Genomic DNA, 14,664 nt, shown 5'->3' with positions numbered 1-14,664 from the left:
TCTAAGAAAGATATTGAAGGTATGGCTTGGTTTCTCCAGTGAGAGGAGAAATGTGAGAGGAGAGAAAAAAATGAAGGGCATTGTTAGGCAAATAGGAATCAGAATTTGAGGATTTGAAGAATATTCACATTGCAAAAATTGAGAAAGCACGTTTCGAAGTGAACACTACGTCTCCGCTCTGGAGACGTTAGGGTAGATTTTGTTTCCATGCTCATTCTGGTTGTTGGGAGAATATAGTTCCTTGAGGTTGTAAGACTGAGGTCCCCATCTTCTTACTGGTTGTTATCTTCTGGAGGCCACCCTCATTCAACTTTCCACTGCCCTCCCCATCTTCAGCTCCTGCAATGGTGGATAGAGTCTCTCTCAGGCTTGGAATCTCTCTGGACTTTTCTTCTAACGTTTCATCTCTGTGACTTTTCTACTTCCTTCTCCCACTTTTAAGTAATGTAACAGAGGTCTCAGATATGAGAGTGAGAACACTTCTGGGTGCTACTAATCCACCTACCACAAAGATGAATATCCATTACAATTTTACTTTTTATGCTTACTAATTATTTCTAAAATATTTAATATTGTATGTAGCTCTGCTCACTTATATACTAGTGATAAATACAAACATAACTCACTCCGGAACAAGATGTATGGTCAGAGGAAATAAAATAAGTTTTAAAATTTCAAATTAAATTTTGTTGTAGATAAGAAATGATCAAATCAGAACATGATTAATGAAGTTGTAGATGTATAAAATATATTACATTAGGATAAAGATAGATGAAAGAAGGGGAATAAAAATATAAATTCAAAGAGAAATAAAACTAAGTATAGTTTCCAAATCTTAAAGAAGAGTCTATTTAAAAAAAAAATGATAGTGGATGTCAAACAATTCTTAGATTTAGATTGCACTGAGAAAATGTAAAAGAGTGATACAATTTTAGTTTTGGACAGCAATATTTACAATATTGCAAATCTTTAAAGTTTAGAATAAATATTAATTTAAAATACGGAAGTGTTTTTTATTTTTGAGAACTATTTTATTGGTAAATGAGCAAAGAATGCCTAATTACTGCCTTAGAATACATATTTCTTTCTTTTTTTTTTTTTTATAATTTTTTTTTTAACATTTATTTATTTTTGAGACAGAGAGAGACAGAGCATGAACAGGGGAGGGGCAGAGGGAGAGGGAGACACAGAATCTGAAACAGGCTCCAGGCTCTGAGCGGTCAGCACAGAGCCTGATGCGGGGCTCGAACTCACGGACCGTGAGATCATGACCTGAGCCGAAGTCGGACACTTAACCGACCGAGCCACCCAGGCGCCCCAGAATACATATTTATTTCTATCTTCACTAAAACTTAATGAAATTCCATTAAAATTTCCAAATGTTAATATATTTTGCTGGTCTAATGGGCAAATAATATGTAATGTTGATTTAATTTATATTTCTTCTTTGGTTAATTATCTGATCATACACTCTACATACTTTGGTTTGCCTCTTCCTTGTTTAATTATAGATGCTCTTTATGTATTTCTTCCCATGTTTGGCTTTTAGCTTTAATAGTTAAAAAAATTCAATGCATTCAAATACATCTATATTTTCTTCTATAGCTTTTGCTTTTGTTTTTGGTTTACAAAGAATTTTCATATCTTAAGGTAATATTTTAACACTTCCTTTTTTAGGTTAAAGCACTTAATCCATTTATACTTATAAGTTCAGATTGTAAGAAAGATTTAACTTTATTTTCGATCTCTAATGACTAACCAGTTGCCACAACCATTTATTCAATAATCAATCTTTTTCCCACTGTTTAAAATGTTTCAGATACTATGTGCGTGTACATGTTGATTCTCAAATGCACACCTGGTTCAAGTTTCTTTCCAGAAGTCCAGGCCTTTATAGCCAAATATCTCTTAAATATCTCCTCCTGGATGTTTCTAGACACTTTGGAATAAATGTGTCTAGACACCACAATGGATCATCAAGCTGAAGCTAAAGAACACCTACTATGTATTGGTCATGTTAGCAAACACTCTGCTAAACATTAAAGGGGTAATTGTAGATAATCCTCTCAAGGTGGATTCTATTATACCATCTCTATTTTATAAATGAAATAAATAATTACAATTACGAAAGTTAAATGATTTATCCAAAGGGGTCAAGATGGGTTTGAACCTGGGCAGTCAGAGCCAAGGTGCATTCTCCCATCAACAGTGCTTTTCTTCAGGGTCCACCCACCCCCGTGTTCATTATCTCAGACAATGGCACCACTACCCAATCACCCTGAACAACTGCTAGCCTTGCTAGCAAATATCTCTCAATCTCTTCTACTTGGAACCCTGGGTTGCTTCTCATTGTCCTCTTGATACAATTCTAATCCCTACAGGACCTTATTCTGCTCTGTGGATCTAGCCTTTTTCTTTCCCTTTTAGGCCACATTCTTGCTCACTTTCTTTCTTTCTTTTTTAATGTTTTGTTATTTATTTTTTGAGAGGGAGAGAGACAGAGTGCAAACAGGGGAGGGGCAGAGAGAGGGAGACACAGAATTTGAGGCAGGCTCCAGGCTCTGAGCTGTCAGTTCAGGGCTGGACGCAGGGCTTAAACTCACAGACTGCAAGATCGTGACCTGAGCAGAAGTCAGACGCTTAACTGACTGAGCCACCCAGGCACCCCTCACTTTCTAAACTCTAACCCTTTTTCTTTCATCTGCAATGGTCTTACACCTTTAAGGATTTAAATAATCACTATGTATCCTTTGGATTAATTGACCCTAACCTACCAGATTAGTTTCATCCTCTCTCACATGTGGCCATACCACCCTGTACTTCTGCTATGATGGCAGGGACTTGCCATGGTTTCTCCAGTGCTGATCATGGTACCTCAACAATAGTTACACCCAGCAGTGTTTGATATAAATTAATGACTACGTTAAATAAATGAATGCCTTTCAAAATCAACAGAATATGTCTTTGGCATGTTGACTCAGAAAAGAGAAAATGAGGTGAATGGAATAGATTGCCAATGATATTACTTTTCTCCCTCAATTATTTTTGTCAAATTACATAGAACAATTGTTAACTCTCTATATTTACTTAAAACTTTATTTCCACCCATTTTTTTATTGTTTCAATTTTTAACTGTGAGTCACTTTTATATAGATAGTGATGCCATCTACAAATAATAATGCTTTTGTTTCCTTCTTTTAAGTATTGGTATCTTTTATTTGGTTTTCTAGAATTTCCAGGAGGATGTTAAATTATAGTGGCACAATATTCGATCCCTAACTTTCACGGACAATTCCTTTAGCCATTCTGGGTAGTGTTAGTTATTGGTTTGGGATAGATCTCATTCTTCAGGTTAAGTAATTCTCCATCCATTTCTAAATTACAAGAAAGAAAGAAAGAAAGAAAGAAAGAAAGAAAGAAAGAAAGAAAGACAAAGAAAAGGAAAGAAGGAAGGAAATAAAGAGAGAAAGAAAGAAGGAAAGAAAGGGAAAAAGAAAGAGAAAGAAAGAAAGAGAAAAAGAAAGAGAAGGAAAGAAAGAAAAGAAGGAAGGAAGGAAAAAGAGAAAGAAGGATGGAAAGAAAGGGAAAAAGAAAGACAAAGAAAGAAAAGGAAAGGAAAGGAAAGGAGGAAGGAAAGAAAGAAAGGAGGGAAAGAAAGAAAGAAAGAAAGAAAGAAAGAAAGAAAGAAAGAAAGAAAAAGAAAGAAAGGAAGGAAGGAAGGAATGAAGGAAGGAAGGAAGGAAGGGGAAGGAAGGGAGAAAGAAAATATACTCTTGAATTTTATCAAATGTCTTTCAGGTATTTTTCAAAACTATTTTAGCTGTTTTTTTGTGTGTGTTTTCTGTGGATTTGAACACATTAGCAACCTAATCTTAAACCAGCTTTATGTTTTTAGGATAAACCCTTACTGCTACATACACATTTTACAACAGAGTCACTCTTGGGGCACCTGGGTGGCTCTGTCGGTTGAGCATCAGACTCTTGATTTCGGCTCAGGTCATGATACCAGGGTCCTAGAATTGAGCCCTGCATCAGGCTCTGTGCTGAGCGGTAGAGCCTGCTTAGAATTCTCTTTCTTTTGGGGCGCCTGGGTGGCTCAGTCGGTTGAGCGTCCGACCTCGCCTTGGGTCATGATCTCACAGTTGACATGTTAGAGCCCTGTGTTGGGCTCTGTGCTGACAGCTCAGAGCCTGGAGCCCGCTTCTGATTCTGTGTCTCCCTCTCTCTCTGCCTCTCTCTGTCACTCTCTGTCTCAAAAATAAAGATAAACATTAAAAAAAATTTTTTTTAAGAATTCTCTTTCTTTCTCCCTCTCTCTCTTCCCCTCTCCTGCTCACACATTTGTGTGCTTTCTCTCTAAAATAAAAAGAAGAAGAAGAAGAAGAAAATTTGCTCTCAGCTGTACATAGTTTTAAAGGCTAAATTTTCATTTAGGTAGTAATTCTACGCCCCTGTTGAAAGTCTTGGAAGGAAAGCATGAACTTTCCATAAGGCCAAACCTTTACTATTGTCTCGTTTAAATTCAGTCCCCATTTACAAAACCACATTCTCATCCCACCTCTTTCACCCCAATTTATTTCTCTATAAGCCATATTCTATTTTATATAAATTTCTCAAATATTGCATTTGAATTCAAGTCAGTTCTTTCAATGATAATTCTTAAAATTCTTTTCTTAAAAAGTGGCTTCAGATCCCACAAAGACTTACTGGGAACTAATTACTTTCCAGGTTGTGTACTAAACATTGTCATGTACAATATCTAATCCAGTTTATTGGACTTTAAACTCCTGTGTAAAGTGTTTGCTTTAACTCGGAAGATGTTTTCCCTTTCAAAGGAAAAGAAAAAAAAATTGCCTGCCCCAGTTTCTGCATGCTGAAAACTAGACCTGACAGTGAGATGTGTTTTTATAGCTTGAGGTGCTGGTAACTACAGTACTCTGAAAAAACGCACAAAGCAACCTCAAGTGCAGTTATGACAGTCAGACGATTTCTGAAGTTTGTACCTTGCAAGAAATAAGGCTGTGCTTAAAAGAAATGAGGCTGATGATTCAAGTGGAAATTCAAAGTAAATGCATAGCACTTGAAACTGTATATTTCTACACTATAAATGCTCTCTAATATCAGGCAAATTGCCGAGATCACTTGTCTCCCTTATTCAAATTCCTGATCAACACACATTTCCTGAGTAATTTCTTTCTACTCAGTTTACTCCCATAGCGTTAAGTATCATTAGGTCCACTAGCTTAGAAATTAATCTGTCCAATCTTAAGTACATCTCAAATCTATCCGGCCCTCTCCATCCCCAGTGCCACTGCATTAGTTCAGGCCTGCATCATTTTTCCCTTGGATTATTGTAATTGCCTCTATTCTGCCTTAACTGCCTCAAGTCTTGTCCCTTTCCCTATACCCCTTACAATTTATTTTCTGCATTGCCTCAGTAATCTTTCTTAAATGCATGCCTGAGCATGTCATTCCCTGCTTAAAATCCTTCAATTACTCTCAATTGCATTCATCATACAATCCAAGCTCTATGACAACAGCCACTTTAAATCCTCTCTGGAATACGGTGGGGGTGTAAATACAAACAGGGGTGCATGCTCACATGAATTCCTTAGCAGGGCACATAAGAACGACCTGACGACGTATCCCGGTGTCTGCCTCTCTGGCCTTTATCCTTCCACCTCTCACTCATTATACACTCTGGATGCCCCTATCTGCCTCAATGCCTGCGAATGCACTATACGGCCACTCCCTTTGCATAGAATTTACCCTCCTCAAGATCTGCATAAGCCCTCATCTTTTAAGCCTCACTCACATGTAAGGAGGTGGGCAGTGAGGAGCCCTCCTTCGAAGCGGGTTTGGGGCCATCTTCTAGATTCACCCAGCATTTAAGCACTTCTCCCACATTGTTCTTGTTGGTTTACTTGTTGATCGATTGCCAGACTATGAATTTATTGAGAGTAGGAATTAGGATAGCATTTGGCACTTGGTAGGTACACTATAATGATTAGTAAGAGCTGTGTATCTGGTCATTCAGATGACCAAAATGTATTTCTCTGGTATTTTTGGTCTTCATCCACAGTTGCTAAAAATGTTTCAGAACCATAAAGGTGAAATGGGTGTATTATTATTAATGAAGGTGACTTCTGGACCCCATGCAAGGGCAGGGGACTTCCAGGAGGACCAACCATGCGATTAGAGGGTTGGGACTTTCAGTCTCACATTCTTGACCTGCAGGAAGGGGAAAGGGACTGGAGGTTGAATCAGCCAATGGCCAATGACTCAGTCAATAATGAAGCCTCCATAAAAGGACAAGAGGAGAGTTTTTTGGTCCTTTTTCGGAGAGATTCTGTGCTTGGGGAATCAGAATGCTTCCACATGTCACCAAGCTGGGCCTCAAGCTCCATGAAGACAGGAGCTCCTTTGGGACCTCTCCCTATGTATCTATCTGGCTGTTGATTCGCATACTCTATCATATCTTTTAATAAACCAGTTAACCTAAGTGTTTCCCCGAGTTCTGTGAGCCACTCTAGAAAATGAACTGAACCTAAGGAGGTCATTGGAACCTCCAATCTGTAGCCAGTTGGTTAGAAGCATAGGTAACAGCCTGGGGCTTGTGACTGGAGTCTGAGGTGGGAGTTGGGGGAGAGTTTTGTAGGACTGAACCTTTAACCTGTGGAGTCTGATGCTATCTCCAGATAGATAGAGTCAGAATTGAGTTGAGTTCGTGGACACTGGTTCCAAGAATTGCTTGGTGTTGTGTCGGGGGGAACCCCAACCCCCAGGTTGGGAGCCCTGAAAGATTAGGCATTCCAAGTCAGACGTACAGTTTTATTTGTTTGCTTTGAAATGCCTTATTGTTTTCTACTCTGACTCTCTTCTTCTACAGTAAAACATACGTTATACATGAAACCGGGGAGACCAACTGGCCCAACCAGACTTCCAATATAAGAACACTTTCTCTAACACATGAGCTGATGGTCATCCAGCACCTGCCTGACACCATGGTGTAAAGCTACTGCACTTTACCATTCCCAAAGGACCACAGTGATTTTTTTCATTGATTTTGCTCAGTCATTTCTTGAGAGTAGTTTGGAGAAGGGTCATCTTGGGCTTTTGTTCCTCCAAGAATACTAACCATGGACCTTTCCCTTGTCAGATAATTTATAGAATTGTGACATAGGTAAAATAGGTCTTGGGCAATTGCTTATTTTCCCTTTTAGTTTTCTTGATGTGCTTCTCTTCTCAAGATCCTCAGTACCCTGATCTGCCCCAACTTCCTTCCTCCCACCTGGGTCCACTCCATTTGGTTGGTGCACAAGGTTCATATTTTCACCTTCTCATGTACAAATCTTGAGGACTTCTGTTCCCTAGGAAACATTTAGAATAAGAAAATTCATAGTGGTTGATGACTAATAATAATTTCATTATCTGCCCACATGTTCTTTACATGTTAGTTGATGTTTCTACTTTAACCCAAAGAAGTAAACTTGTGGTGATGAAATTTCAGACATCACAAGTGGACTTGTGGGGATTTTATAGATGTTGGGGTTATGGTTATTCTTAGTATCCTTACTAAACATACCATCTGGGCTTCCACCTATTCTATGTAAGCATTGATTTGTTACATGGCATTAATTTGTTATGCATTAGAAACAATTCAAACTAGAGCAAGAGCTTCGAAGAGAACAAGCTCAGGCCTGATTCAGACTTTGTGGTCACATGCATGGGATCAAACAGAAAAGAGTTTATGGAGTAAGGACACTCAGGCAGTTGCTTCCTGGTGGATGGTAGATGCTTCCTGGTTGTCAGAGGATCCTCCCAGAATCCACCTCTAGAACGTACCTGTGGTACTCACTTACGGAGGGGAAAGGAACCACATAAAATCAAGAGGCTAGTAAAGATCTCTGAGGAGTTTCTGAGTTTTACACATTTGTTGATTCAGTCAGTAAAACTCATCCTCAGGGCACATTTAAAATTTTGCTTTTATCAGATGTTTTACAGTCTGCTCCTTCCATTCTGGAGTTTTTCTTCAGTGTAGCTAGTCGTGATGTGATTTTCCACACTGATATGAGCTCTGGCAAAGCTTCCTCTCCACTTCTTTGGCTGCCAAGCCCCTGAGGGCTCAGCTACATCCTATTGTCTTTCTTCCCTGGAATGACTGAGGGAGAGGCTTCATAGAATCCTCTGGCTAGGTTGGGACAGCAAGACTCATTCCTGGGCCTTTGTTTCAGCTTGAAATACACCACAAATTAATTGGGCTGATGCAGGTAATTAAGATAGTCACTTGGATTGTGTGCCTTTCCTCTGAAAAATTTCTGTAAGTTGCCAGATCTAAGCTTGGTCTATTGAAATGTTAATGATCCATGGCCTTAAAAAGAAATGTTTCTTTTGAATGGAAATTCATAGCTAAAGAAAGTGTTTCTGAATGGAAATTCATAGCTAAAGAAAGTGTTTCTAGTGATGAACATTCATGCTGTAGTCTAATATACTGCTCTCAATAATAAATAGCTCATCATTTAGCATACTCACAAGTAATTCAATGCCAAACTTTCAGTAGACTCCTACTGTTGTAGTAACAATGATTTTTGATCTCTACTCTAAAATGGTCTTGTAGCAAAGAAGGAAATATTCTGGGATATTTTCTGGATCTGCAATCAGGGAACACCAAACTTTGAGTAGAAACCAATAGTTTGAGCAAACAGGATAACTTGCAATCAGAGGCTGTTAGAAAGGGAGATACCAGTAAATAGAGTAGTATAACCAGGGTCGTTTGTCATTTTCTGCTGGTGGTTACGATTCTTTAGCATTACCGTGTTTGTGCTTATAAGTCTAATAAATCATGATATTGTATGTTCTGCTAAGAGGAACCATTGGTATTTCTTACCTTGGCCCTTCATCAGGCATAGATCTCCTGTATTTCCTACATTAATTCCTTTTTGAGGCACATGCTTCATTTCTGATCCTAATTTTGATACTTCTGATCATGACCTGGTTGCCTGATCCTTATTCCACACTTATCCCTCAGATTTAGAAGTCAATTTGGGAGTATATCCTACTTGACTTTGCTAATTCCCACCAGCTCAGGAGAGGACCCTAGTCTTCTTCCTCCGACAGGTAAGTGTCCTTTAATTGTGCCTCAAAGCTTTTTCTGTGTTTCTCTTAGAATTCAAATTATTCATGGTTGGAGAAGGGTATTAATGTACATATTTAAAATAACCATCCTTGAGTTTTATATAAATTCAATAAAGTACACCTATGTTTTTCCACTAAAGTTTTAAGTTTGTTTTTAAGTGGATCAGTAGGTGGAAATGTTTGCAATTAGAAATTTAAAAAATAAGTTGAGCTAAGCAGAGCAACTCAGTGTTACCTGAAGGTAACACTAATGTTTGATGAATTTTGGTAAATTCCCATATTCATGTAAACATCACCCAAATCAATGCATATATAGAACTCTGTCCAATCTTTCTCCAAGTAAATATCGATCTGATTTCTATACTATAGATTAATTTTGCTTATTCTAGAATTTTATATACATAGCCTCATATAGTATATATTCTTCTGTGTCCTATTTCTTTCACTTAGCATAAAGATTTGGAGACCCATCCTTGCTGTTGTTTGTGACAGTAGTTTGTTCATTTTAAATTGCTTAGTTTATTTCATTTATGAATATGTAACTATTTACCCACTGATGTACATTTGTGTTGTTTCCATTTCGGTGCTCTTATGAAGAAAGCTGCTATAAACATTCATGCATGACTCTTTGTGGACTTCTGTTTTTACTTTTCTTGGATACATATCTAGAAGTGCAATTCTTGGATCACAGATTAGGTATATGTTTAAACTTATAAGAAGCTCTCTGTTTTGCAAAGTGACTGTACATTCCCACCGGCCATGTGTGACTGTTTGAGCTGCTCCAAATCTTTGCAATACCTCTTATTGTCAGTCTTTAAATTTTGGTCATTTTTAGTGTGTATGTGATGATGGATAACTGTAAAATACTCCTTTATGGCTTCAATTTGCATTTTCATGATTTCTAATGAGCACTTTTATATACACTTATCAGCCATTCATGCTTCTTTTGTGAAGCGGCTCCTCAAATAATTTGCCCATTTTCAATTGTTTTGTGTGTCTTATTATTGAGTTATAAGTGCTTTTTATATATTTTGGATAAAACTCTTTTCTCAGGTATATGTACTGCAATTATTTTCCTCCAGAGAGCTTCCGGCAAGTTGTCTTATCTCTGTTCATTGTTCCTTGGTTGGCCTTGTGGAGTCCAAAGACATGAGCAGACCCTTATGGAGACTTCTGGGACTCTTTGTGTGTCGATCGGATCTCTCCTTTCTGGTACTCAACAGCACAAACTCCAGCCACCTCAGCCTCTCCCAACTCTGATCTTTGCCTTTTCAGCTCAAGAAGACCCCTGTGTTCTGCTTTTCCCCTCTTCTTACAGGATGATTCAAAAATTGCCTCCAGGCAGAAGGCCAGGGTGATCACAAGGCTCACCTACTTGTTTCCCTTCCTGTGGGGATTACAGTCATATAATACCTATTGCCCAGGGTCTAAAGGCTGTTGTTTCACATATTTTGTCTAGTTTCTTACTTGTTTACTGTAGGAGGGACAGTCTGGTACCAGAATCCTCTTCTGGATTCTGTATTTTCGTAGCCGGAGGCAGAAACTTTAAGAAGTTACTTAGAAACACAAGAAAATAAAGTAGGAAAGTGACAGATAAAGGGATTTCAGAAATATGATTGAATGCAGCATTAGTACACTAAAGATACTTGACCAAGAAATTATAAGGAATGTATTCAGCCTACTCTACTGAAAGAGTTACTAGTTTTTCATTGTACTACTACATATTTTTGGTTTCATAGCTGCTTACAAAGTTAAAAAAAAATCCAAAAATCAAACAAATGTAAGCCCTACAACTGAGCTAATAAAATTATCGTCACTTCCTCTGGAATGCCCTTATTCCCTGGTTGAGCCTAGTGCATCCTACCCCTTCATGTACCTTTCTATCTTTCCCACTTTCCTGAAGACCTACTTGTACTATATTCAGAAGTTGGAGAATCAATAAGGACCAGACGTTCAATCATGAAAAATAACTTTTTCTACTCAATGATGATAAGACTATAACTATGCTAAGTGATTTATCTCATTGAATACTTATAACAACTCGGAGACAGAAAGATGATTTTGTGACCTTAAGCAACTTATTTAATCATCTCACACCTGAGCTTTCTTATTGGTAAAGTGAAAAAGTAAAGAGATAGGCAAGAGGGGAGCCCACTTAACCAAATTTCAGTATGGGCAGCTTGCTTCCAGTTTAGGAAGCATGCTCTTGAACTTCTGGTTAAATATTATGTGAACGTGCATTTGAATACGTGTAATATAACACGCATGTGTCTCTTTTAAAGCCCTGTTCACATGGCAGTAAAATAATTTCAAAGGAAGTTCAAGGTAAAAAAAAAAAAAAAGGTAAGAAAGGCAAACACAATGAACTACAAATTTCTTCAAAAGTTAGGCAGTAGAAAGGAGATAACTGGTTTGGTAAATGATATAACAGAGAATAGTGAGCTGAAAACCATGTTCCTGTAAATGAAGATATTAATAAAAATGAGCTGATTTGTGCTAAAAAAGCACAGTAAATTTCAGGTGCTTGGAACGAAGTAAGGTATTCAGCAAGGCAGGAGTGAAGGATAAGTTGTAAAAAACTAAAATCTGGCTCCCAACCTCCTATTACCACATTCCTACCCCTATCCCAACAGGAGGCAGGGGGCTTACTCTCTGAAGAATACCAAAGAGAACTGGGAGTCAAGAGTAATGGTTAAGCTGTATATGAAAAACATGGCCCAAGAGAAGTTTCTGGACCTCTGTGGTGGTGACAAGTTCTATGCCAATACATCCTGGCAGCAGATTCATTCTCAGAAAGCTGCTTGATCATCCAAAGAGATGTTGAGGAGATGAAATGATCAGAGGGCTAATACAAGAAAATGTTCTAGGACACAGTCATTTGGAACAGTCGGGTCCTTTAGGGTCATGCTTTTAAGTTTTGTTAGGCAAGAACAAAGCAGCTCGTACTTCCACTAGTGATCCTTCCCTACTTACTCTACCTGAGGACTTGTGAACGGTGAGGTTTTCCTTCTGGCTGGTGGGAACAGGAATTATTCCTGGCCCCAGGTGAGCCCTAAGAAATTGTTCCTTTTAACCCTTGTAGGTGTTTCTTTTCTCAGCCTCAGGTACTTTTCTCCAACATACACACTGATCACTGAAAGACTTTTAATCCCTGGAGCTCTCTGCTCTGTACATCACTATCCTCTTAAGGGCCCTACCATGCAAGCTCTAGCTGCCTTGACCTTTCTAGACCTTGACCTTCCTAGACAACCATTTCTGACTCCTCAACTCAAGGAGAGTGCTGAGTTCCACCTGGGTACCCCTCCCTGCACCGCATCTGCTCAGTAAGAGGAGTAAATCACAGAACTCACCTTGTTACTTCCCTTCTCTTGGGGTTCACTGTCCTTCATTGACTGGTGTCCAGTATCTTCAAAACCACTGTCTCAGGCATTTCCATCCCACTTTTAAGATGTTGTTTCAGGTGGGAGGGTAAATACGGACCCTCTTACTCCATCTTGGCCCAAAGTGGAACTCACACAGGTAAAACTCTAGTAAAATTAAAATTACATTAAAAATCATTGTCTCAGTCATTGTTAACAAATCCCAGCCTTCCCAACCAGGTGATGCTATGATGACAAAGCCTCCATGGTTTTCATGGAAGAACAACAACTTGGGCCTCTCCCAATAATTTTAGCCAGAGAATGGTCTCCTCTTTCTTTGTCAGACGTTGCTATTTTTAAAGGAATGACCATTCTCCTCTAAGTTCATCATATGGTGTTGAGGAGAAAGGAGACAGGGTTCCTCAATGGAACCTTTCAAGCATCTACCTGGATGATCTTCAGGTAAGGCAACTAACCTCCCTGATCCTTGGTTTCTTCCCCTGTTGAGTGAAGTGGATCCTATCTACTTTGAAGTCATTATGAGGATTAACTAAGATATTTGTAAGAAAACTAGCACAGAGCCTGGTTCATAATAATTTTCACAAAATATTAGCTAATTTATTCTTAAGAATGTCAATAAAGGCCTTTTGGCACTAGGTCTATTCTTCTGTGCGTGGTCTTATTGTCAAAACCTCCCCGCTGTGTATGTGGTTGACATGTCTTCAAGTTTTCCTTGTGGATATAGCTGGTTCCTGAAGCATATTATGTTTCAGTAATCCATTTGTCACTAGCAACCAAGGCACATAACTTGGCACACAAAGAGGGCAGACCAGCAACGAACAGATTAGTCTGCCCCAGTGATGCCTGCGGTGATTTGCCTGACAGTCTCAGAGCCAAACTGGGGGCAAGGAAGTGCATTGCTTCCTGTGTCTCACAAGCCGAGGGCCAGCAGTTGGAGACACCCATTCATGGCAGAAGATTAGCTGCTTTAGCAGCTAATTAATGAGAGAGGCTATGCATGACGTTTGGAAAGTTCCTGAGTGAGCAACGCTGTAGTGAGAAGCTGAATAACATCCTTATGCTATCTGTCACATCGTTCATGTTCACTTCTCTTGGCCTGGCCTTAGCACACTGCATAAATCTACAGCTGCAGAAACCGAAATCTCATATAAAATTGAAGGATTTATTTTGAGGTATTGAAAGGTTTATAGCTAAAAAAGTTAAAATTTGCCGAATCGGCATTTGGAGGACTCTCCTGTATGCCTCACCCCTTTTGGCTCTCCCATTGTGTTCTCTGAATTCCTGTCTCCACAGGGAGACAAGAGAGCCAGAGGAAAACAGTGACGTGGATGGAATTGTCCAGACTTTACCCACTCTTGGCCTTCGTGGCTTCATATTTCAACCTAAGTAGCCCTTGAAAGCTGTCATTATGATGCTAAGACCCATACACAAGAAATATAAAACAATAATTCCATTCTGCTCTGGTGCCTGATTGCATTTTGGACTCCAGAAACTTCCGTCAGTTTTCACGACATTATTTTAGAGTGTAGTGTTCAGTTTTCAATGCTCACTTTCCTGCATCTTTACTATTTGGTAGGAACCAGTCGGAGGCTGGCCTAGGTCTTTAGTTCTTTCATAGAATAAAAATCTGAATTATTACTCTTGTATTTAATCCAGGATTCAGCATTTTCTCCTCTGGATTCTGTAGGTCCTCCCTAATGACCTCCTAGATCTCTGGCTTATGGTCTGGTTCATTTCTTGAGCCAAGAGAGATAGGTGTTCAAATCTTAAAATGCATGCAAATGGACTGGGCATCTAAATATTAAAATAATAATAACTATACGTATATGCGAAATGCCACAAAGAAGGTCAGAAGGAGTATGACACATTGGTGAGACTTATCTGGTACTAGTCCACCCACTTTTCCTACTAAGATGGGGGGAAAATTACTTGCCTTAATCATTTCATCTGTAATGGGCAAAATATCCAATCTGTAAATTAATAATGACACATACCCCCCCCCTCCCCCCCCGTTTTCAGCGATTTTGTAGAAAATCAGTGAAGTAACACATACAGTCTTGAAAGGTGTAAGGACTTTAAAAATCTCAGATGTGGAGTGCCTGGGTGGCTCCGCTGGTTGAGCGCCTGACCCTTGATTTCAGCTCAGGTC

Source organism: Panthera leo, chromosome E1 (assembly GCF_018350215.1).
Source record: "Panthera leo isolate Ple1 chromosome E1, P.leo_Ple1_pat1.1, whole genome shotgun sequence".
In the NCBI taxonomy this organism is placed as follows: domain Eukaryota; kingdom Metazoa; phylum Chordata; class Mammalia; order Carnivora; family Felidae; genus Panthera; species Panthera leo.
This window is presented reverse-complemented; position numbering follows the sequence as displayed.